This window comes from Delphinus delphis, chromosome 1, assembly GCF_949987515.2.
Source record: "Delphinus delphis chromosome 1, mDelDel1.2, whole genome shotgun sequence".
Classification (NCBI taxonomy): domain Eukaryota; kingdom Metazoa; phylum Chordata; class Mammalia; order Artiodactyla; family Delphinidae; genus Delphinus; species Delphinus delphis.
This window is the reverse complement of record NC_082683.1, coordinates 62851596-62874357: the sequence shown is the minus strand read 5'-3', so window position 1 is coordinate 62874357 and position 22762 is coordinate 62851596.

Sequence of the window (22762 nt, the reverse complement as noted above, 5' to 3'; positions counted from 1 at the left end):
GAGTATAAATACTGAACTACAGACATCATCATCATCACTAAAAGCTTTCCAGGTTACTCAAATTATCCAAAAGGTATTTAATGACTCCATTTCAAATGACACATTCTCTTACTATCCTCTGTCATAAATGTTATTCAATTCGGCACTTCCATGCTTTTCTTATACTGTAATTCCCATAACAGTATAATCTTCCATTACCCATATACAGAGATTCCGGCTTTGTGGGTCCTAAAGCTTATATAATTTGAGGTTCATTTAAAAAGGTAAATACAACAAAATTGTGAATATAAAATTAGTTATGAATGTAGATATTTATTTAGATTGAAAAAAGAGAGAGCAACATATTAAAATTTTTAAAATCTGACAAACACTATAAACATCACAAATTCCTGAATGATACTATATTAATTTTTATTAATTGCTTGACATATAATATCTTTTGTTTTTACCTTACTTATCATTTCCTCGTATTTCTATGACAATATTTTGTAAAACCATTTTTGGAGAGATTACAATAGTAATTCAATATTATCTTTAGCATGACTGACAATATTTTATTATTAAAAGTTGAGTTGCATAATATATGCAGTACTACAAATTGATATATTATTGTTTACAGTACTGCTGAAAGTTTTATTCTTCTAACAAAGGAGTTCTGAAAATTTTTCTTTTGTGTGAATCCTGTAAAAACAAGAGAAAAACCTATTTTGGCTTTTTACATCATTGTATACACCACATTATCAACTATATTCCTGACAGGATAACACCTATTCTAGATTATTATCTTCCATTTATGATTTTCCTAGTCTAAGATTTATAAGAAATTTCCGAGGCTATTTTCTGGTTCCATATCCTATTTCTCTCACATAACCACATACTTGCAGCGTTCCATACTTAGGAAGTGTAAATAGAGACACAGTTAATGACAGAGTCATGTCATAATGCCAAGTAAGTAATCTGTACATTAGGGGCAGGAGGATGTATTCCTGGTATACATTTCTACATCAGTTTAGTTACTAATAAATTTTCACAGAAGTGACTGTGAGCCACACAGTTATATCATTAAACCCCAAATAAATGTATTCCCAATTCAATGTCCCCTAGCCAGATTCCAAAAATTTTGTGTTCACTCCAACAGTACATAAACAAGAAGAATTGTGACAAAGGGAAATCAGAGTGAGAAAACAGTCTTCACAGCAGTTCATAATTGCATTACAGACACATTTCACCAGGTGAACATACTGTTTTGCAAAACCCTCCCCACCCAGAGATTTGGAATATTCTGTGCAAGCAAGAGGACGGATGCTTAAGCTTACAGTTCATCCATTTCACAGTAAACCCGGCTCTTATGTAGTACATATGTGCTACACCTGCATAGTCTGAATTTTACACAGCTTGCAAATTACAGTTTACCACCTTTACTTTGAAGAAGACATAATCTCTCCCTGCCCTGAACTACTATGGCAATTTATTTCTACTTCTCTTTCTTTAGGATACCTCTCTCTCCTCTTGTCTTCTGGTCTTGTTTAAACCTCCTCTCCCCTCCTCTTTTCTATTTACTTTTCTCTCTCTCTCACTCTCTCTCTCTCTCTCTCTCTCTCTCTCTCTCTCTCTCTATATATATATATATATATATATATATATATATATTTATGATTAGGGTATTGGCTAGGATTAGGAATATACATACACATACACTACAATCTCCCTGTGGGGCATGACTTCTATTTAATATTTTAATTGCTCATATTAGACAGAGCATTTAATGTCATCTTGGCTATCCAGTGGAATATTTACTACATTATTAGAAATAAAAATAGTACATTTGCACATGATACAAGAAAAGGTCCAAAGAAATAATTTCAAATATGAGTAGTAAATAAATGCATCAGTACCAGAAATAAGAACACTTTGGTTTGCCTCAAGAAGAAAAATCCATAGCTTGACTGAGGCATGGGGTTAACAGTAAGTCCTTAGCTTTTCTATGGTCTCAAACCACAACCCCTGAGTGAGTTCAGTCTCCACTTGAAAGTGAAGAAAAGCTGGTGAGGTATTTCTACCTTAAAACTAACAAGCCAGAGGTATAGCAATTATATATGCCTTTGGAAATATGTATCCTGAATTATGTAAATATATTGGAAAACCAACTGCATCAGTTAAGATACGTTAAATTATACTACAGTAACAACTGTCACAAAACCTCCAGTCACTTAAAACACCAAATGTTTATTTCTCTTTTACACTGTATGTACATATGGGGTTGACTGTGGCTTTTGTTCATGTCATAGTTGTTTTGGGACCCAGGCTGATAGAGCAGCCTCTACCTAGTACATTGCTCCACGCTGTGACAAAGGAGAAAGAGACATGCCAGCTCTTGAACTTCTGTCCCAAAGGGACACATATCTCTCCTACCTATATGTCCTCACTCAGAGCAAGTCTCAAGGCCACAAAGTTCAACAGAGTATTATCTTCTCACATGAAGTTGCACTGCAGGGACAGAAACTAGAATATTTGGTAAAAATTACTGTATTCTACCATGCTAATGAACTGTGTTTTCTCCATGTCATATTTTTGCCATGACCCTTGATTCCTCTTTCAAAAATATGTGCTTAGAAAAATCCAAGCACTTTTTTATTTAGGAAGAAATCTATTAAGATTCCAATACATTGATCCCCCAAAAATGTCAAAAGCATTTTAGTGGCAATTTAAAGCTTCCAAAGCACTTTCAAATAAATATCTCTTTTATTCTTCCTAAGTACTCTGAAAATTTGAGCTCATGAACTTTGATCCTAAATTCACCTGTTCTATTGATGAACCCATACTGCTCTTATTTCCAAATGAAAAAAAAAAATTACAAGCTTGTGTATTCTATGTCTTTTATGTCTATTATGCTTTGAATTAGATAATATTAAACTGGGCTTATTTGAAGAATTCCTTAATTTACCTGAATTTTCTTTGTGTTCTCTGCTGCATTCTTCTATTTTCATGTCATCCCTTGTGCCAACTTTTGCTCTTGTTAATCATCCATTGTTACTAGCAAACCCAACAGATGACCTTTCCTGCTGTTCTCTTAATTTTCTTTAAGCAGATCATTGCTACCTGGTAATTATCCTGCTTTCTTAAATAATTCTGAACATCATTTCCCAAAGTAATTCTCTTCATATACTTTGTATAGGAAATTTAGATATGTATAATTATGGATTGTAAAAACTCTAAGAAACCCTTGAGTTCATGGAACTCTTTTAACAAAAGATAAAACAGGCCCAGAGAGATGGGGTGACTTGTTTGAAATATCAAAACTAGTTAGGGATGTTAATAGCACTATAAGTCAGGTCTTTGAATTTCTGATGCACTAGCCTCTCTGGTATTCTGTCTTTATTTTATTTCATGAATTAGCATGTCATTCTTGACCTTGGGCTTTACTGTTTTCAGAGATTCTCCATTTGCCAGTCAGACCCACTCTTTACCATGATCCTGCCCTGTTCTGTGTGTGGAGGCTGTCCTCTATTTTGTCCCTTGGCTTCTGGTTGTGTTCAGCCAATGAGAGGCACCAGTAATAACTGGGAACATGAAGGGAGTGAGAGCTCTGTGTTTGAGTTCTTCCAGCTCCCTACATGCCAGGCTATGGATGGTCCATGACTATACTTTTCCACTGACTGTGATTGATCCCTTATGCTCCAACTAAGCTCCGTGTTTTATTGGGCCCTAGTAATCATTCCTTACCTTTATTGCCTCAGGCTTAGGCATTGTGATGACTTTCTGCATTGCCAGATAGATTTTTATAGTCTCCGTGTCAACTTTTGCTCTTGGTAACAAGTTTCTGTTATTAACAATCTTCTTGGTTCCTTTATCCCTGCCCCCATTTGCATAAACAGTGTCTTCATTAAACCCTTTTCATTTCTGCTGTTGAATGTGCATCTGGTTCTCTCTTAGAATGTTTATAAAGATAATTTTTAATTCTTGGTCCATCTGTTCTATCATTTTACTTCTGATGAAAGTGGTAATCCAATATTTGTATTTCTTTTGAAATAGCTATGCTCCTCAAGAGTCCTGTTATTTTGACCTTGGACCTCATATCCTTCAGTGTTATTAGTTACTTTGTGATTTTTTCCAGTGTCCCAAGACTGCCCACACTTCATGATTTACTAGAAGGACTAAAGGGACTAAGCATATGGTTGTACTCACTGTTAGGATTTATTACAGAGACACAGCAGGGATCAAATAGGAAGAAGAAACAAGCAGAATCTAGAGGAATCTATTTGCAGGTTTCCCATGCTCTTCCCCCGCCCCCCATTAAGGGGTCACAGAGAGTGCACCCATCCTTCAGCAACAAAAATGCAGTGACACCTGTGTGATGTTTCTGCCTAGGTAAGCCTGTTTGAGATTCAGAAATGTGAGGTTTTAGTGGGGGCTGGTCACATAGGCATTCTTTGTCTGGCAACTATGAATATTTCAGGCTTTTGAAAGAAAAGCAGGTTTTCACCATAAATCATGTTGCTTGTACAAATGATATAGTCCAGGGACACAATCTTATCATTTAGGGAATGTTTCAGAAACCAAATTCCCAGACACCATTCAAGGGTCAAACTTGAAAAATAGCAGCCTCTAGTCTACTATGTTAACTTTTCTCTGTACAGTCAATATGTGAACAAAGGCCAGACCTCAAGTCAAACCCCAAACCCTGTGAGTTCAAGGATTGGGGGTGGATTGAGACTGAGGTGAAGGGAGCCTTGGGGTGTCAGAGTATTGCTCCCTCCATAAAACAATTCTTTGGATCATTACCTCATTCATTATGCCCCAAGGATAAGGTGAAGACACTTCCTAAATGGTCAAGGAAACAAATGCCATAAGTTAATTAGTTCCCATATTGTTTATCTCAAGTCCTGATAACACAGATTTTCTCTTCTGACTTGATTTTACTTTTGAGGGCACTTGGTCTGGAAGCAGAATTGCCACAAGTTGGAAGGCAGATAGTTCATCCTAACACAATGGTGATGGAAGAACAAAGGAAGAACCCTACAGTTTGTTTTATTCCCTAAGTTTTTCCTCTCACAGTAGGTCTTGCTCCTCACATTCCCCTCACACAGCAGTTTCAAAACAGCCACACATCACCCAGGGATTTCTTATAGCTTTTTTTTTTTTTTATTTTTCCTTTTCTTGTTGTTTTGCTTCCATGGTTTCTCTGGGATTTCTTTTCAATTTCTCTTAGGGCTGGGAACCAGCACTCTTGCTACTTCGGCATCCTGATAGGAACCAGATAAAACATTTTAAAACTAAGATTTTCCTCTTATTTATTTTTAAAACCGCATGCATCCTTATTGTAACTCTCTTGGAAAATACAGATAAAGGCAAAGGAAAAAGAGGAAATTAAAACTTTAGCCCAACTCTATAATCACTGTCCATAGCTTGTGGTAGATCTTGTCAGGTCTTTATTTTTCTCTTATGTACCTTTGCTTGAAGTATAACACTAATGTCAACCTACACTTGGTCTGCTTCTAAGTGTTGGAATGCCTAAGGACATCTGGTGAGTTGTATAACAAGTCCTGATTGAAATCTATTTGTCTATGGACTGGAGAAACCTTCTGAGTAAGAATATTAACTGGTCCCATATGGGGGATTCAGATTCTTGGTTATATGCAGAACACTGGTAGGACTATTAAAGAGAAGCCCAGTAGCAGTAGAAATGTTTAGCTGCCTAGGAAAAAAATAAGTTTTAGAGTTAGAGAGAACTAGGTATAAAAATATTAACTGGATACCACTATCTAAATCAAAAAGTGGTGGTTTGGGGGCATAATATGGAATTATTCTGTAGGATTTATGTTTTGATTCAGTCTCCATTATTCTCATTTCTGAGACCTATAAAAGATAGAGGTAAACTGTAAGAAATATTTTCCTAAAATTCTGAATGAGCTGTTTCACTGAACTATGAAACATCTTACTGAATAATCAACATTGCCTGGGAACACTCTAGCAGGAGAGAATAGTTTTGTTTTTGTTTTCGTGTTTTTTTTTTCCAGTTCCCTGACCAGGGATTGAACCCAGCCCATGGTACTAAAAGTGCTGAATTCTAACCACTAGACCACCAGGGAACTCCCATTGATTCTATCCTCATATATTCTCAGTCACAGGCCACTTTAGAAATTTGCCATCAAGAGGCTCAAGAAATAAGTACCAGTAGGAAAATCCTTCTTCTGTTGTGTAGCAGTAGCCATCAGTGGGGAAATGCTGGTCCTGGTATAGCAGGAGACAGAGTGCCCGGTGTGGCAACCATAGAGTGTAGTCCATGTGTGCTGGGGATTGCCACACCCAGCAAGTTAGTAGCAGTATTCATTGGTTTGCCCGACCAGCAATAGCCATAAACACAAAACTTATGTGCAGAATCAATTGGAAAAGACTAAACTGCCCATTGAAAGAGTAGGAGAAAAGTAGCAAAATCTCCTGGCATAGACTCGTTTGTGAGTCCAGCCTATAATAGGTGCTGAGCTTGCGTTGATAACAAGGTGAGATATTTTTAAAGATTATATCCATGGTTTTCTTAAACACATGCTGCCAAGACAATAAATTTAACATTGTTTTTAGATGAGACTTCTGAAATCTAGGAGAGTTTGCTCCACAGTCATGGTCAAATTGGGACCATAGCTCAGGTCTCCTGATTCTTAACACACCAGACACTCTCATACGTAGTACTCCCTATGAGATGCCTTGCTCTTCTATACCAGAGAAGCCATGTGCTCATTCATTCTCAAGTAATGTAAAGTGTTGTGCCTACCAATAATCTGTACTCAGGCAAACAATATCATCTCCACTTGAAAAGATGTTGTTCCTACAGTTTATATTTTATTTAAAGACTATTTGAAATACATTTTTTTCTTTCCTTCCTTTCTTCTTTTTTTTCTGTTTATTATTTGTTTTCTAATTTACTGTCATATATTAAAAGCTTATGAAATGCTTAATTTCAAGCAAATATATATGCAGAGCTTCAGAAATGGAAAAAAAAAAGTAAAGGTTGGAGGTAACATCTAAGTGAAAAATAAGATGTATGCAAAATAGTAACAAAAGATGTCTTATTTTTACAAAATCTCTAATTTAGAGAAATGTTTTTATTTTGCATAATATATCTTAGTATAACAGAAATTGGTAAAGAAAGATAAATATTTATAAATGATACAGAAAGTATGGGGGAAGGGACAAAAAGCATGGAAAGAGAATGAGAGAGAGAGAGAAAATAAGAGTGTTAAAATCACATTTTGGACTCCTGAACAAAAGTATTGGTGAAAGAAAATTTGAAAAAATTAAGGAGCAAGAGCTTGGCAATTTGACAATTTTTTATACCTGTTTAGTTTGTGTTATAAGTTTATCCAAATTTTTAGGTAAAGGAGTTAAATAAATTTATGGATAAATTATTTGCAGAAAAGAATAACATCCATTTTTTTATTGTCTATGTATTCACCTAGTAAAGTTTCCCTTTCAGTCCTTTTTTCCCTTTGACTTTCAACTTCTATGAAAAACAGTTAGGTTTATTGTCACACCTCTATTTATTAAATATCTGAGTTGAGATCTCTAGGATCTAGTTTTTTTTGTTGTTTTTTTGTTTTTGTTTTTGTTTTTTTTGTGGTACGTGGACCTCTCACTGTTGTGGCCTCTCCCCTTGTGGAGCACAGGCTCTGGACGCGCAGGCTCAACGACCATGGCTCATGAGCCCAGCCTCTCCACGGCATCTGGGATCTTCCTGGACCAGGGTAAGAACCCGTGTCCCCTGCATCAGCAGGTGGACTCGCAACCACTGTGCCACCAGGGAAGCCCTCTAAGATCTACTTTTTAAGACAGTGAAAATTCCTTAAGTTAGAAGCTTCATATTTTACTACTGAACAAATTAATGTCTTTCTTTTTATTCTATTAATGATTCAAATTTATGACTTTTATGTTACATGAGAAGATAATTTTATCTTCTTGGTATTAACTAGTTGACTAAAATACATTTAACTCAGGAAGAAACAGGCACAAGAAAATTTTTGTGAGATGTATTTTAAGATATGTCTGTGGGGGCTTCCCTGGTGGCGCAGTGGTTGAGGGTCCGCCTGCCGATGCAGGGGACATGGGTTCGTGCCCCGGTCCGGGAGGATCCCAAATGCCGCGGAGCTGCTGGGCCCGTGAGCCATGGCCGCTGAGCCTGCGCGTCCGGAGCCTGTGCTCTGCAACGGGAGACGCCACAACAGTGAAAGGCCCGCGTACCGCAAAAAAAAAAAAAAAAAAAAAAAAGATATGTCTGTGTATGGAATTAAAAAACGTTTTTATGAAATTATTTCTAAATTTTCAAAAAAATTGTAAATAAATAAATAAAAAATAAAGGAAATAAGAGAAGAAAGCAAATGTGTCATAGGAACCAGAAATTAGCATAATATTGGTGAAATTTATTAAAAAGAAAGTATTTTTTTTTTAATTCTTAATAAAATGATTAAATTTCCTATAGGAAGAGAAACAGAAAGATATGCAGTAAATAGGAAAAAAAAAAGACTCCTGCCTTGTTTGGTTTACTGCAAAGGTAGAATCTGTGGGGACAGTCCATCTGTATGAAAGAATTTGGCAGCAAAAAAGACACTAGAAAAAGGTGGAATCAGGTGAATAACATCTTTCAAAAAGACCAACTTTCTCTCTCCCTAGTTGATGCACTGTACTTTTGACTAAATGACTATAAATAATCATTTACTTTAAATATATGTTATTTTTTTCATTTCTTTTGTTGATATCTTTGGATGCTTTAATATTAAATTATTGGAATTTAGTTCAAATATTATGACTCAATTTGAAGAAATGGCCAGGAAAGGGAAAAAGCAGCAAAAGTGTATTCAGCTATTAGATTAGGCAGGTGGGACAATTTAAGTTAAAAACTAGTCACTAAATTTTAAGGAAGACTATTCCTCCCTTCCAAGGAAGTCAAACAATATATACCTTTTCGTAAGCAAGCCAATCTCATTTGATTAACAATAACATAATTTAAATACACTTTATTTTTGGTATATCACTGGATTTTAGGAGCCAGCATTACTACCCCTTCAGAAATCCAACACAGTAGATATATTACATGTGTGTCACTCCTGTCTCCCATTCACCAGCTGCAACTCAAAAATATAAAATGTATTTTAAATGTAAACTTGAAAATAGGAAGCATGAGTTTCTTTCAATGTTGTCCCCTTTGAGACCTCAAATATTACTTGGAGCAGATAAAACTGATAATAAATATTTTAGTATGTAGTATCTCTACTTCCTCCATTTCCAACTTAATAACCTCAAGAACACATTCCTTAGCCTGAATTGTTCCTGGCATGAGCAATCAAATGTATTCCACTAATATTTTCCTGCTCTCATTTTAAGATCTTAGTACTGCAGTATCCATTCCCTTCATGGGCCACTAAGCTGCTGTTCCACCCTTATTTCAATTCTCTCATATACAGACTGTTTGACTTTTTTAGAAAGTCCTATTTCTTATTCCCTAATCAATCTACCTATTCACTCAGCTCACTTTTCTCCTTCCACATTATCTTACCTAATTTATTTATATATATTTATGATTCTATGTTTGTAAATGTAGCTACATGTCTAATCGATCAATATACCTCACTATGAAAAGATATCCATATATCACTACAAGTTTCTCTTGCAAGTTCATGTTTATCTGTGCATTGATCTATATGGTTAACTAAATATAGGTTTCTTTTCTTTGTGTGTGTATATTTAATTATTAATGGTTGTGAGTGAATGCTAGAATGCAGACATGAGAATATATGTGAAAGTTGAGAGTTGGAAAGTTGTCATTTTTACAAAGATTGTGTGAATCATGAATGCTTGGTAGATAAACAAGATAGGTTATGAAAAATGAATTTGATCAGCTGTATGCAAGGGCTGACATCCATGGGAGCTAGCTAGATGCAGGGTCTTTACTCATAAATCCAAATAAATGTTTAATTGTAATCTTAATTTTTCTTATGATTATTATTAAACTTGTACTTATATTTTGATATCTATATAGTTAATGTTTCAGTTTCCCTCCCAAGTTTGCTCCCTAACATTTTTGAAAAAATTAGTAAGATAACAATGAGAAATGTTCTCTAATAAATACTTGGGTCTACTCTGCTATGAAGAGCACATTATATATATGTGTATATATATATATATATATATATATACACACACACATACAATATATGTTAATGTATGATTAACAATATCAAAATAAAATTACATTCTTTGGTTTTCACTTTATCATTTTACCCCAGCAATTATGTATCTTTATCTTCCTTAGTGGACATAAGCTTTAAAATAAGAACATACATTAGAGGTGATTTACTGGGTTTTGATGTTTGAGCAGCCAGGATGAGCATGAAACATGAAGGAAGGATATGTAGTTTGTAGGTCCTATCTTTCTTGATCCCATGACTTCAGTAATTATTCATTCTACTCTTAAACAATTGGCATTAACACCACTATTAGCCCAGGATAATATTAGATGGTAATTTATATATATATATATTTATATATATATATATATACATATATATTTATATATATATATATACACATACATACATACATACTTCCTGCTCCCAGTACATTGCAAGATAATTGGGAAGGACCAATAGGCACAAGCACAAAAGTAATTTCAGTGTGGGGTGGACAGTGCTCTAACAGAGACATGTGTGAGGTGCTATAGGAGCAGAAAAGATGTGTAATTTCTATTCTTAATAGGAAGAGACTTAATCAGTGGTTCTCATAGAGATGATAGTATTTGAGCTGATTGTTGAAGGATTCCCCAATCTGATTCAATGAGCCTTTACAATCAACCACTTCACGGTTCTGTATGTGTGTATACATATAGACACACATACATATATTGCAGGACTCAGGTGATGCACGATATATTGAAACCTCTTCTTGATAGCAAATTATCAGAATATACAGCCACCAAATATGAACAACCATCAGGAATGACGAACTGAAAAGTACCAAATTTGAAAAAATAGACGTTGCAACCTATAGTTTGTCCTTTCTAGTGAAATAGAGAAAACAATCCAACATGAAAATGCAGTTTTTGCCACCAAAGAAAGATGTACCTATTCTATTTTTAGGTGGGTGTGAAATTTCCAGGCTAATTCAAGGCACTGTGGTAGGAATAATTTTTGCTATTAATATGTAGTTGTTGCTGAGTATCAACTACTTTTAAATTTACAGTTAAGAGATGTTTCATATCCATCTTTCATTTATCTGATCATCAACCTGTAGCCACCATGGACTTATGGAAAGAACAGTAAAGAATCAAGAAACCTTGGATATATTATCGTGGCCCTTGGGCAGTCAGGTAGTTTGCTTGAATATTAATTTTCTTGTCAATTAATTGTGAATAACTTTTGCAAATTAATCGATAAGATTGTGTTACAGTGCAATGAGATAATAATTATTAATGTAAACTTTAAAATATGCAAGTACAAGGCATAATGATGCATAGATTGGGAACTCCTCATGGAAAGGTGAAATCTGAAAGTCCACATGATTCAAATATATAAAATTACAGACATTTTGAATAAGGTAAAATAATTTGTTTTAACATATTTAAAAATTCTAGAATAGCTTTTATACTCTGAGAAATCAGAAAAAATCAGAAAAAATATGTGTTTCAGGCATTTTACATACTTACTTTAATTCTTCCTCACAACACCATCAAGACAGAGGCATTATCTATGTTTTTGATGAAGATAGTATAGGTCTGAGAATTTAAATAATTAGCTTAAAATGTCATAAGGAATAACAGAGTGAAGATATCCATAATCCTTACCCCAGTGTTTTACAGTAAAGGATAGAGAGGACAAGATCAGAATCACCTAGAAATATTTTTCAACCTTGGGCTTCTTATTTGATACAGGAAGTGAGGTGAATTTAGGTTGAACACGTTCCCCAGTTTTGTAATATAGTCACAATCACTCTTCTATAACTGCCCTGCTCACGTTAAAAGTACAGGACCAAAACATATAGCTTCATTACTACCAAGAAGCAATGCTTCAGACAGTGATAGTCAAAGCCAAAATATTCTTTAATGGATACTTCCTACATGTCACTTCTGTTTTCATTGTTTGGCCTAAGAATGATACATAGCCACAGTTAAACTCAGGAGAGCCTAGAAGTAGCATCCTTCTTTGATGGATACTTTGATGAAAAAAAAAAAAAATATATATATATATATATATATATATATTTGTGAATGGTTATAATGTTCACATTAAATGTTACAAATGTTAAGCAAAGTTTATGTGAAAGAGAGGAATAATTTCACTCTGGTGAAATCAGAACAGTCTCTGATGTATTTAATTCTGAATTCTACCATTTCTACATTGCCCAGGAATGGCTGTTCCTTTTCTGTGTCTTAACTTTGTTTCTTTCCTTATTGTAGTTGATCTCTTTTTAATTTTCACTACCAAGCGTCACAAATTCTTAGCTTCAGTTATGTACTTGACATTTATACTTAAGGAACATATCAAAATTGTATTACAAAGGAAATATTCAGTGATGTGCTAGAGTCAGCATTTTCTTGTTCCTGAATTGAGAACTTCTCAACACTGTGTTCAGTGACATCATCCTGATGGCTTGATATCAACCACAGTGAGAGTTTTACAGCATGGAAATCAACAAATACTCTAACTCTGGTTTGTTTATTTATTTATTTTACTTTCCCAGAGTAAATGTTTAAAAAGTCAGATGTTTAAAAAGTCAGATGTTTAATATATACCAACACACCACTGAGAGTACTTCTCCTTCCCATGGACTTTATAGTATCCATGGAGAAGGGAAGGAAGAGTTTATATCTGCACCTGTAATACAGGAAACAAAGAACAACAACAACCAAAATATTCATTAGACTATGGGCCAAGAGTCAAGTCAGAACAGCATGTCCAAATTATTAAAACAAATAGAGCCAATGGTGAAAGATACAGAAGAATTGGGAAGAGGGCCAGGGAATTTCTGTGAACAGTTCTTAGTGTGTGTTTACCTTGGCTAGGTAGCTCATTTAAAGGAGTTTCATGGTAAGTAAAATACTATTCTTACTAAAAGCAGAAGGGTTTTGTTCACCCTATATTCGGTAAGCATTGAACAATAAATAAGGTGTGTTCTAATTCAATTTATTGGAAGTAAATTTTGCACTTAATAACTCCAGGTTGAATTAAATAAATAGATTTGATGATACATTTAGTACTACTGTCATTATCTCTCTATAATATAATCTATTTACATATCTACCCTGCCAGACACGGTTGAGGAGTGTGGGGATTGTGTCCTAGACAGCTATTTAAACACTGCTCCTGGCATGGAAACTGAAGCATAGAAGTCACCTAATAAAAGTGTTAAATTAACCTAAATTTAAAATTCTTTTATGGTTACAGCATGTCAGAATGTTTTCCAGTTTACCTATAGGAATTGCTGGATGAAACCTACAAAAAATTTAGAAAGATAAATATTTGTATGAAAAGCTGTTAAGAGTCTTGGTTAAACTTGACCCTGAGACCTCTACTTGGAAAACAGTCTTAACTCTGTCATTGGGCCTTTGTTTGGTTCAGATTACTATATGGAGTAGAAGAAAGAGATCCTTTGCAGGGTAATTTATGTTCCTAGGAAAGATCACAGGGTTTAATATTAATACCAATATCAGGATTCCTACAATGTTGTTGAACAAAGAGATGTAGTCTCCATTACCAAAGTGGTGAGATAAGACTTCTTGTCTAATTTAATTTTATTGCTTAAAAAAATGACAGTGACATGAAATACAATTTTAGCAGGAAGGAAGAACAATACATGTCATTTATAGTAACTTATAATTTGTAGGTCAAACTAAATTTACTCTGGGAATGCCATGGACTTCCCCTGGTGAATTCCAGTTTCCTTGTGGAGTAGGAGACCATGGGCTATAGGAACTCATGTTGTGTTTGTCTGCTATGACTGTTACTAGGGAAATTGTGGTCCCTCTGGAACCAAAAGATGTCAAGAGTTTGGATACAAGATTTTCAGAGGAGCCAAGGTAGCCAAAATTGATATACAAGAACTCTACTATTCCATTAAGGGTACAGAAACCGAAGCCTCCTTGAAGTTATGAGCGCCATTGCAAGTAGGGAAGTAGGAGTTCATATGAGAGAAACAAAAGATTTGTTCTCCATTTTCTTTCATTTTGCAGTAAAAACATGCTTGATTTTGTTTGAAAAAATAAGCTAGAATGAAATATGTAAGTGTAAATAAGACAGAGCAGGTAGCTGTGGAGGCCTGCTCCAAGTCCATATTCCCAAACTTACACATTTTAAGCAGTGCCAGGTAGGAAGTATTCTGTACTTAAATTTTCCCTGCATGACTTCTTGGTATATAATAAGCAAGTTTCTGATGATTACAGAGGCACACAGATTCTAAGAAATTTTCTTACAGAAAAACATGATTATGTTTACTTAAAGGAAATATAGAACATTTTTGTTCTCCTTTCCTTTGGGCCCATAAAATTGTGCTATATCATCTTTCATAATAGGGAGAAATATTCCTACTACTAATGTGCATACTTATATCATAAATCAGTAAGCATCCCTATTTTACAGAAGCTCAAATTAATGGTCAAAGCTTATTTTGAGAAAAAGAGGCAATTTGGACCACATTTCAGTTGTAATCATATTTTCTTTAATGTTCATAATCTTTTGTCTTAAGGGGAGTATTATTATTTTAAAGCAAACCGCATTACCTAATAGGAAATGGCTATATTTTAATGTTTACATATTTTTTGAATAACAGAAAAGAAAGAAAATGAATTAGACACTGCTTGAGGAGGAGTCCAAAAAGCAGAGATACACTGAGGTCTTGCAAATCTGTTGTTAAAGAAACATACATTCTCAAATAAAGTGAATTAAAGTAATTTGGATTGATATGTTCAAAATGTTTTTATCTAGGGAAAGGAATATAAAAAAGAAGGGAAGTTTAAAAAATTAAAGTCAACAAAAAAAAAGTCACCTTAAACACAAAGCTTAAAATTTCTCTTTTCTTATGAATATTTTAATAAGTAATGTGTCAAATGGGTCAGACAGTAGCTTCAAGGACAAGTTCAAATTAAGCTGAGGTTTTTATCTTGAATTCAATTTCACTAATTATTTTAATAAGTGAAGATGTTCTCTAAAGCAAGTTGTAAATCAGCTAATTATTTACTTTGTTTATGTTTTCTATCAAATTATGCCTTTCAGTTGCTGTAATAAATATTACCTTTAGAGAGAGACAGGTGTAATGTTTATGTAAAATTAACTAGAACAAAATCAATATCAGTATCATATAAAGCAGGTGTACAATTATAGTGGTTAATTTGGAAAAAACAGTTTAGATAGGATATGTATCACATATATTTTCATGATCTTAGGAAATAAAAGTATGGAAAACAATTCATTTTATAGCTAAGTTTGTTTTTTCTAGACTCATGGCTAGTTTTAGAGACCCTAGATTTAGTCTTTCCCTTTGCTCTACCCCTTTGCTGCTCTTCCTGAAGTGTCTTTCTCCTATACTCACCAATTTTTTCATCACAAATTTCAATCCCAGATAACCCAGTTTCTCTTATGTAAATTTTTACCATTGTAGACATGGCCACACTTACCAGGGGAATAAACAAGGAACGCACTGTGTTTGTGTGTGTGTGTGTGTGTGTGTATGTGCATCAGTGAGAGGCAGAGACAGAGAGGCAGGCAGAAAGGGAGGGGAGAGAAAGAGAGAGAGAGGGAGGTAGAGAAAGAGGCAGAGATGCAGAGTTTTATTTCTTCGTAGGAGTAGGAGCTGCTTAATAGAAGAAGGGAAGTCAAAGAAAAGTATATCTATGGGTATGACATTGTTGAAAGCATCAGAAAAAAAAATATGACAGAGGATGTGAACACTACCTTAATGTACTGATAAGAATAAGCCTTTGAAAACTCCTACTTCTCTTTAAACATCATGCCTAGGAATATACTTGAAATGCAGAAATCAATTAAATAGGATATTATCTTGAAATTAGAAAATGGGAAAAAAATAAAGAAGATCCATTATATTTCACAGGTTTGGTATGAAGTCTTTGGGGTCCTTTATTGCTGATAAATATTTAGCTCTCTGACATCCTAGAAGTGGGCTTGTATTGGGTGAGGGCCTTGCATCACTGAAATTAATTTCACCTTCTAAAACATATTTTTGAGCACTTAATGTTCCTTGTGATGTTAAGAAACACACAGTGCCTGCTCCCAACTATCTCATAATCTCATGGAGAAAGACTGGTGGATAGATAGATAATAATCATATAGTCCATTTTCCACCGGGGGAACACAGAGCAGGGACTGCTCAGCTGGTCTAAATGGAGAGAAAGTTTCCCTCAAAACTTGGAAACTATCATGGTGGTGTTTTAATTATCAATTTAAGTTCTCTGAAATACTTTTTTTCTTGATATTTTCTTTAGATAATTCCCCACAGGAGATTATCTCCATCTCCAATTGAGAAGGCTATCCGCAGAAGACTAAACACAGAGAAATTAAAAGGAAAAAACTAGACACAATTCTGATTAGAGAGATTTATTTGTTTGCCAGTATTATGACTCTACCCCTTTCCTTTAGAATTTTGCATGTTGGACACTATAAATCACTTAAAAAATGGAGTTAAGTGACAGACATTCTTGGATTTAAAACTCAGACTGCTACTTAACTTTCTAGATGATCTTGAAAGTTGTCTCGTAATCTCACTGTATCTCAGTGTCCTTCCCCTGAAAATGGGAATGATAGTGTCTAACTACTAGACTGGTAAAAAGAATTAGAAAGACAATAGATGTAAAAAAGTTATAGTCCGTGGCACATAGTGGGAACTCAGTACACATAAGTACTCCTGAATAAGTTTATTACAAAATATGATAGTAAAAATTCAAGGGACGTCCCTGGTGGTCCAGTGGTAAAGAATCCATCTTCCAATGCAGGGGACTCTGGTTCGATTCCTGGTCAGGGAACTAAGATCCCACATGACGCGGGGCAACTAAACTCGCTTGCCACAACTACTGAGCCCTTGTGCCTCAACTAGAGAGCCTGCATGCTGCAAACTACAGAGCCCATATGCTCTGGAGCCTGCAAGCCAAAACTAGAGAGAGAAAACCCACACGTCACAACTAGAGAGAAACCTATGAGATGCAACAACAACAACAAAAATCCAACATGCTGCAATGAAGATCCTGCATGTCACAATGAAGACCTGATGCAGCCAAAAATAAAAATAAATAAACAAACAAATTCAAAATCATAATTCTCTAGCTCAGAGTTGACTGACACAATAAGCCACTGGCTTAGGAGAGTCCCCCTGAGTTATCCCCTTAATAAATGGAGGATCTCAGTGTTAGCCTCAAGTGCATCTGTGGATTCAGTGGCATTTGGAGGGGGTAATTGTACTGAACCAAATGAAATTCTATTTTAGTTAGTATATTTTTAAATGGAGACTAGAGATACAAGAGTCTTTAGAAAGTCTACTGAACCTTCAGGCACAAATAATAGTTCATCTGGAGACAAACACCATCACCTTCTTCCCAAGGACCTGACCATATAGCCCACCTTTCAGGTAACTGGAACTAGGCCCTCCCAGAAATATAACCCACCTAAAGGGAATGTCTTTCCCTTTCTAATGCAGAATTTTACATCCTAAACAATTGGAAAAATGGCACATGTCTTTGCCAGATTTCCTTTATCTTCACATGTTCATTATAGCAGAAGTTTTGCCTATAGCAATGAAATCACTTAAAATGAGATTATATTAAGGTTAAATCATCAATTGCTTTTTATTATTAGAAAATGATTCTTACTTTGAGATAATTACTATAAAATAAATCAAGATGTATTATTAAGACGTGTGATTTAGTTGTTTTCTCGTTAAATGCTAACAAGTGTTCTCACCATGTCAGTCAACACTAGAAATAAATCTGCCTTTATGCCCTATGTTCTATGACTCTATAGAAGCTCCCCTATTTCTGGAATAGCCATATTATATTCAGAGCACTGAGCTGTGAGTAGTAATTATCCAACTTGTCAGTTTTACACGGAGGATCATGTAGTGGGCTAGGAGGAATTGTATTGTGACACAAACACGGGATGGGAGAATCCAGAGACACCGATGTGCAAATCTGTTAGAACTTAAGATAAGGGTCAGGGAACCTAGAAGTATTCAAAATCTGCATCAGCCAAGACAACCACAAAGTTTCATAGCTAAGTTGAACACAAAAAAACAACTTCAGAGGGAAAAAAATAAAATTGTATTATTAGTCCTTTTTTAGTAGTAATAAATTATATTATTAGTTTTGGCCTCAAAACCACAAGCAGAAGAATTTGGTAGCTAGGCATGTCATTGCTTACAAATGTTATGTAGTAAAATCTAAATAATTTTAGGTCTCAAAAACAAGGGAACCTAATTTTGTACCCCTCCCATTACCCATCCAAGTGAAAGCCCGACATGCACAAGCATCCCATTATCAAAAAGAGAGAGAACAGAGTTTACTTGTCCACATGAGTGCACTTTCCCTCAGGTTGCAGCTATAGCTGGAGTAGTCCCAGGTCCAACTAAGTGAGAGAAAGAGCAAAGCAGCCATAGGAAGAATCTTGTGCTATACCTCCCAGACACCCCGAACACCTCCTCCCTGTCCCAGGCATAGAAAGAGTGAGAAAGAGAGCCTGTTTTAAGATTTTAAAGCAATGGCACCACCCACTTTCAGTCTTGGTCTAATTGATGCCCTGAAATCAGATTCATAAGCTTTTCCCTTTGTGTTTATATTAGTTTTGTATTGCCATAACAAATTACTGCAAATTTAGCATCTTAAACAAACAAAAAAATTAGTATCTTATAATTCTGTAGGTAAAAAGCCCAACCCAGGTCTCACGATGCTAAAACCAAGGTATTAACGGGCCTCTGTTCTTTTTTGGAGGTTCTCAGGGGAGAATCAATTTTCTGATGGCTTGAGTTGTTGGCAGGATTCAGTTCTTTGGGATTGTAGGACTGAAATCTTTGTTTCTTTCTGTCAACTGCTTCCCACTTCTAGAGGCCACCCACATTCCTTGTCTCATGGTGTCTCCAACCATCTTCAACACTAGCAAGTGCAGGTCTGGTTCCTTTCACACTGGATCTCTCTTTCTTTTTCTATCTCATCTCTCTGACCCAGCAAGAGGGGTTCTCCACTTTTAAGGACTCTTGCAACTCAATTGGACCACTTGAATAACACAGGATCCTCACCCTATTTTAAGGTCAGTTGATTAACATCTTAATTCCATCTGCAACCTGACTTCCTTCTGCCAAAGTAACGTGTTCACTCATTCTAGGGATTAGGATGTGAGAATTTTGGAGAGCCATAATACTTCCTACTATGGAAGTAAAGACAAAAATATAGGGAAAAAATGCTGAATGTAGAGAGTCCTTGAATTTTTGCCTGGATTCCTTTTATGCCTGGTGCTAGCTGTTTAAATTTGAGAAAGATATTTTAATTTCTGAGCCTCAGCTTCTGTTCCTCTTATATCAAGGTACTAATTCTTACCACAGTGAAGGTCTTTGGGGGCTAAGTGGGTGAGGGCCAAAAGTGTGAAAAGAGGGGGCTGTCTGTATTAAAACTAGAGAGCAAATGCCCCACCCAAAGGAATTTAAATTCCAAAATTTTGTTAAAATATTCTTCCTGACAAATAAAACATCAATGGGACATATTAGGCAAAATTACCATTGTGAGATATTCAGCTCAGCTTGTAAGATTGCTATGAGGTCTAACTGAAATGAATTTATTTAAGATGCATAGCATATAATAAGTATTCCACTCATTTAATTTTCTTATTTCTTAAATGTTTTACCCTAACAATATTTGCTTTTGAACATGAAAATATCATTTCATTCATTTATTTCTTATATAGCTATCCATATCATGCTATTCGCTGACCACCTGGGTTCCTTCTTACATGTTTCTAAACACATCCAGCCAAATATTTGGTTCTTAAAATCTCTACACTCTGTAAGTTCCATCAGTCACATTCAATCATATCTATATTCATCCATGGAACATAAACATGAAAAAATGACTGATATTCAAATAGCCTTTCATTATGCTCTTTGTGAGTTAGTTTTCTAATGTCTTTCTAATCCTCTTTTCTTATTAGTATCATTGTAGATGCTAATGTCAAATCATTTTGACAGAATTGCTTATTCATTTCACCTTTATATTCTAACACTTCCTAAAAGGGTTTTAAATTGCATACAGGTATATTTAATAAGCACAAATTTTCCCATCCAGTTTTACAGGCTAAAGTGTACATATAATCTCTGAGACATTAAGTGTTGCTACATGTGTTTTATCAGTCCATTTATATACTCTTTGAAATATATTACCTAGTTTAGATATGTTAATAAATGAACTTTATATAACATCTCTGATTAAACATTAATGTAGGCCAAAAGATCAGATATAAACCTGACTTATTTTTTCATGGGAACATACAGCATTTTCCTCATTCCTGAATTTTCTCTAAACTGAAGTTTCTCTCAAGAAACAGCTCCCTCCTGCTTTGGTCATAATAAAACAGAACAAGCTAAGAGTCTAAGGGCAGAAATCGAATTTCTCAAGATCCTTTCCTCCTTCATTAGAGATGTAGAAATAAAAGACAAACTTCTTTTAAGTTATCTCCTCAGTCACCAGGCATACAGTGAAATACTGTAACATCCTTTGTGGTTATCTTTCTTTGTTTTTCCCTTCCTTCCTTCCTTTCTTTTTTTCTTCCTTCCTTTTCTTTCTTTCTTTCTTTCTCTTTCTTTCTTTCTTTTTGTTTCTTTCTTTTTGGCAGTGAGTTAGAAATATTATAAAAAAATTCTTTTTGATGAGATTTATAGGGGCCATGTCAGGGAATAAGCTTATTTAATGAAAGAGATGTGAAAGAAGAACAGGAAAACACTAGTACTAAAAGAGGTGAATTGTTCATTCTGTAGAAATAAGAAGTTATCTATGATTAAGAGAAGCTTGTTGGACGTATATTAAATTTTATTTGCAATCATGACTCTTATTTGAGCAGAACATTTTTTTGATTTGCTTTATTCTAGGTTTAAAAGAATAGCAAATAGTATGGTTAGAAGAAGAAATTATGTCTAAGGTTAAGTTCATACTAAACTACTTTATGTTTCAATTCACCTGGTTTGGCTAACTATATTTATATTTTTGGCCAGATCCGAGACACACTTATGAGGGCATAATTAATAATCACATCAATATAACAGCTGGAAATTTAGATTGTCCTAAGTATGGACATATGGATATTCTATGCCTTTTATTGCCTCAAGGTATTTGCAAACCTCATTCCCCCTTTTGGAGTAGTCTATCCCACTGCCTCTAGCTTTATCACTTAATTGCAGTCTACACCTTTTCTTAATCTACTCATTATTTTCAGATTATGTGAGATTCCCCTGACATGATTGCTCAAGGCATACCATAATAACCCTAGTATAGCATATATCATCCATTATTTTAACCAATTATTATTCTATCTACCCTACCAGACCATATGGAACATGAAAGTGTAGAGCCTTAGTCTTGTTCACCATTATTATCTTCATGACAAGCATAATATTTAGCCTAGCATAATTATTAGTCTGCTGTAACATAGCCGGTTCCCATTTCTGAATCATCAATGTGTAGATACTAACCAAAGTCCTAGTAGGCGAGGAATATTCAGTTAGCAACTTTTCTAGCACCTCCCTTTGGAGTAAGAATAACAAGGTATTTCTAATTCCTATTTCTATATCAATCTCTCTTGAGCACCTGAAAATAAACCATTTTAAAACAGGAGAAAACCAAGATAGTTTGGCATTTCAGTCCTAAGGAATGCTATGGGGAACCACCTACTGTGCTGGCTACACAGATCACATGTTTTATTTGGGTACCTAGTGCTGGATGTTGGGCAGCCACCTAACCTCCATGCCCTCACCCCTACCCCAAGAATTTTTGTGAATGTTGGGATGAATGACACATAGATGCCAATAGGTATGAAAGAAAGCTTATTATTTACACAGTAAACATTTAAAGATTCCCAAGGAGAAGGGCTCAAGTTTGGTCTGAAGTGAAACCAGAAACATCACTGGGGAAGGATGACTCTGGTTTTACTTATGGTTAGGAGGTGGGGCAAGAGTAAATGTCCCCTGTCCTGACTGGGACATGCATGGTTTGAACTTCCCACCAACACCAAGAGAGGGAGCAGGCAGCTTTCTCACAACTTTGCTCAGTTGTGAAGTAAAAGGTAAAGGAGAAGGAGGGAGCTTGAAAGATGTTAGTGGTCAAACATCAAAAATGAAGTCTTTGTCTTTATTACAGTAAACAAGACTAATTCTGTTTTTAAGGTTTTTAAAGAATGAGATTAATGATCTCATTTATAGATATTTTAATAGGAATTAAGAATGAAAATATGTCAGCAATGTGTCTGCCCAGTTTTCACAATGTATGTGATTAACTTCATATATATTGACTTAATTCTTGTTATAATTCTGTCATGACCATATTATACAGCTTAGAACATTGAAGTTCAGAAATGTGCAGTAACATACACAAGGTCACACATGTAAGTCAACAGAACCAAGATGTAACCTAGAGCAATTGATTTCCAAATCCTACATACATTTACTTGCTCTAATTACCCATAGAACCGTTGTGAGTTTGAGACATATATTTTCTCTTTTCAGTTTAGAATATCTAAAGACTCTT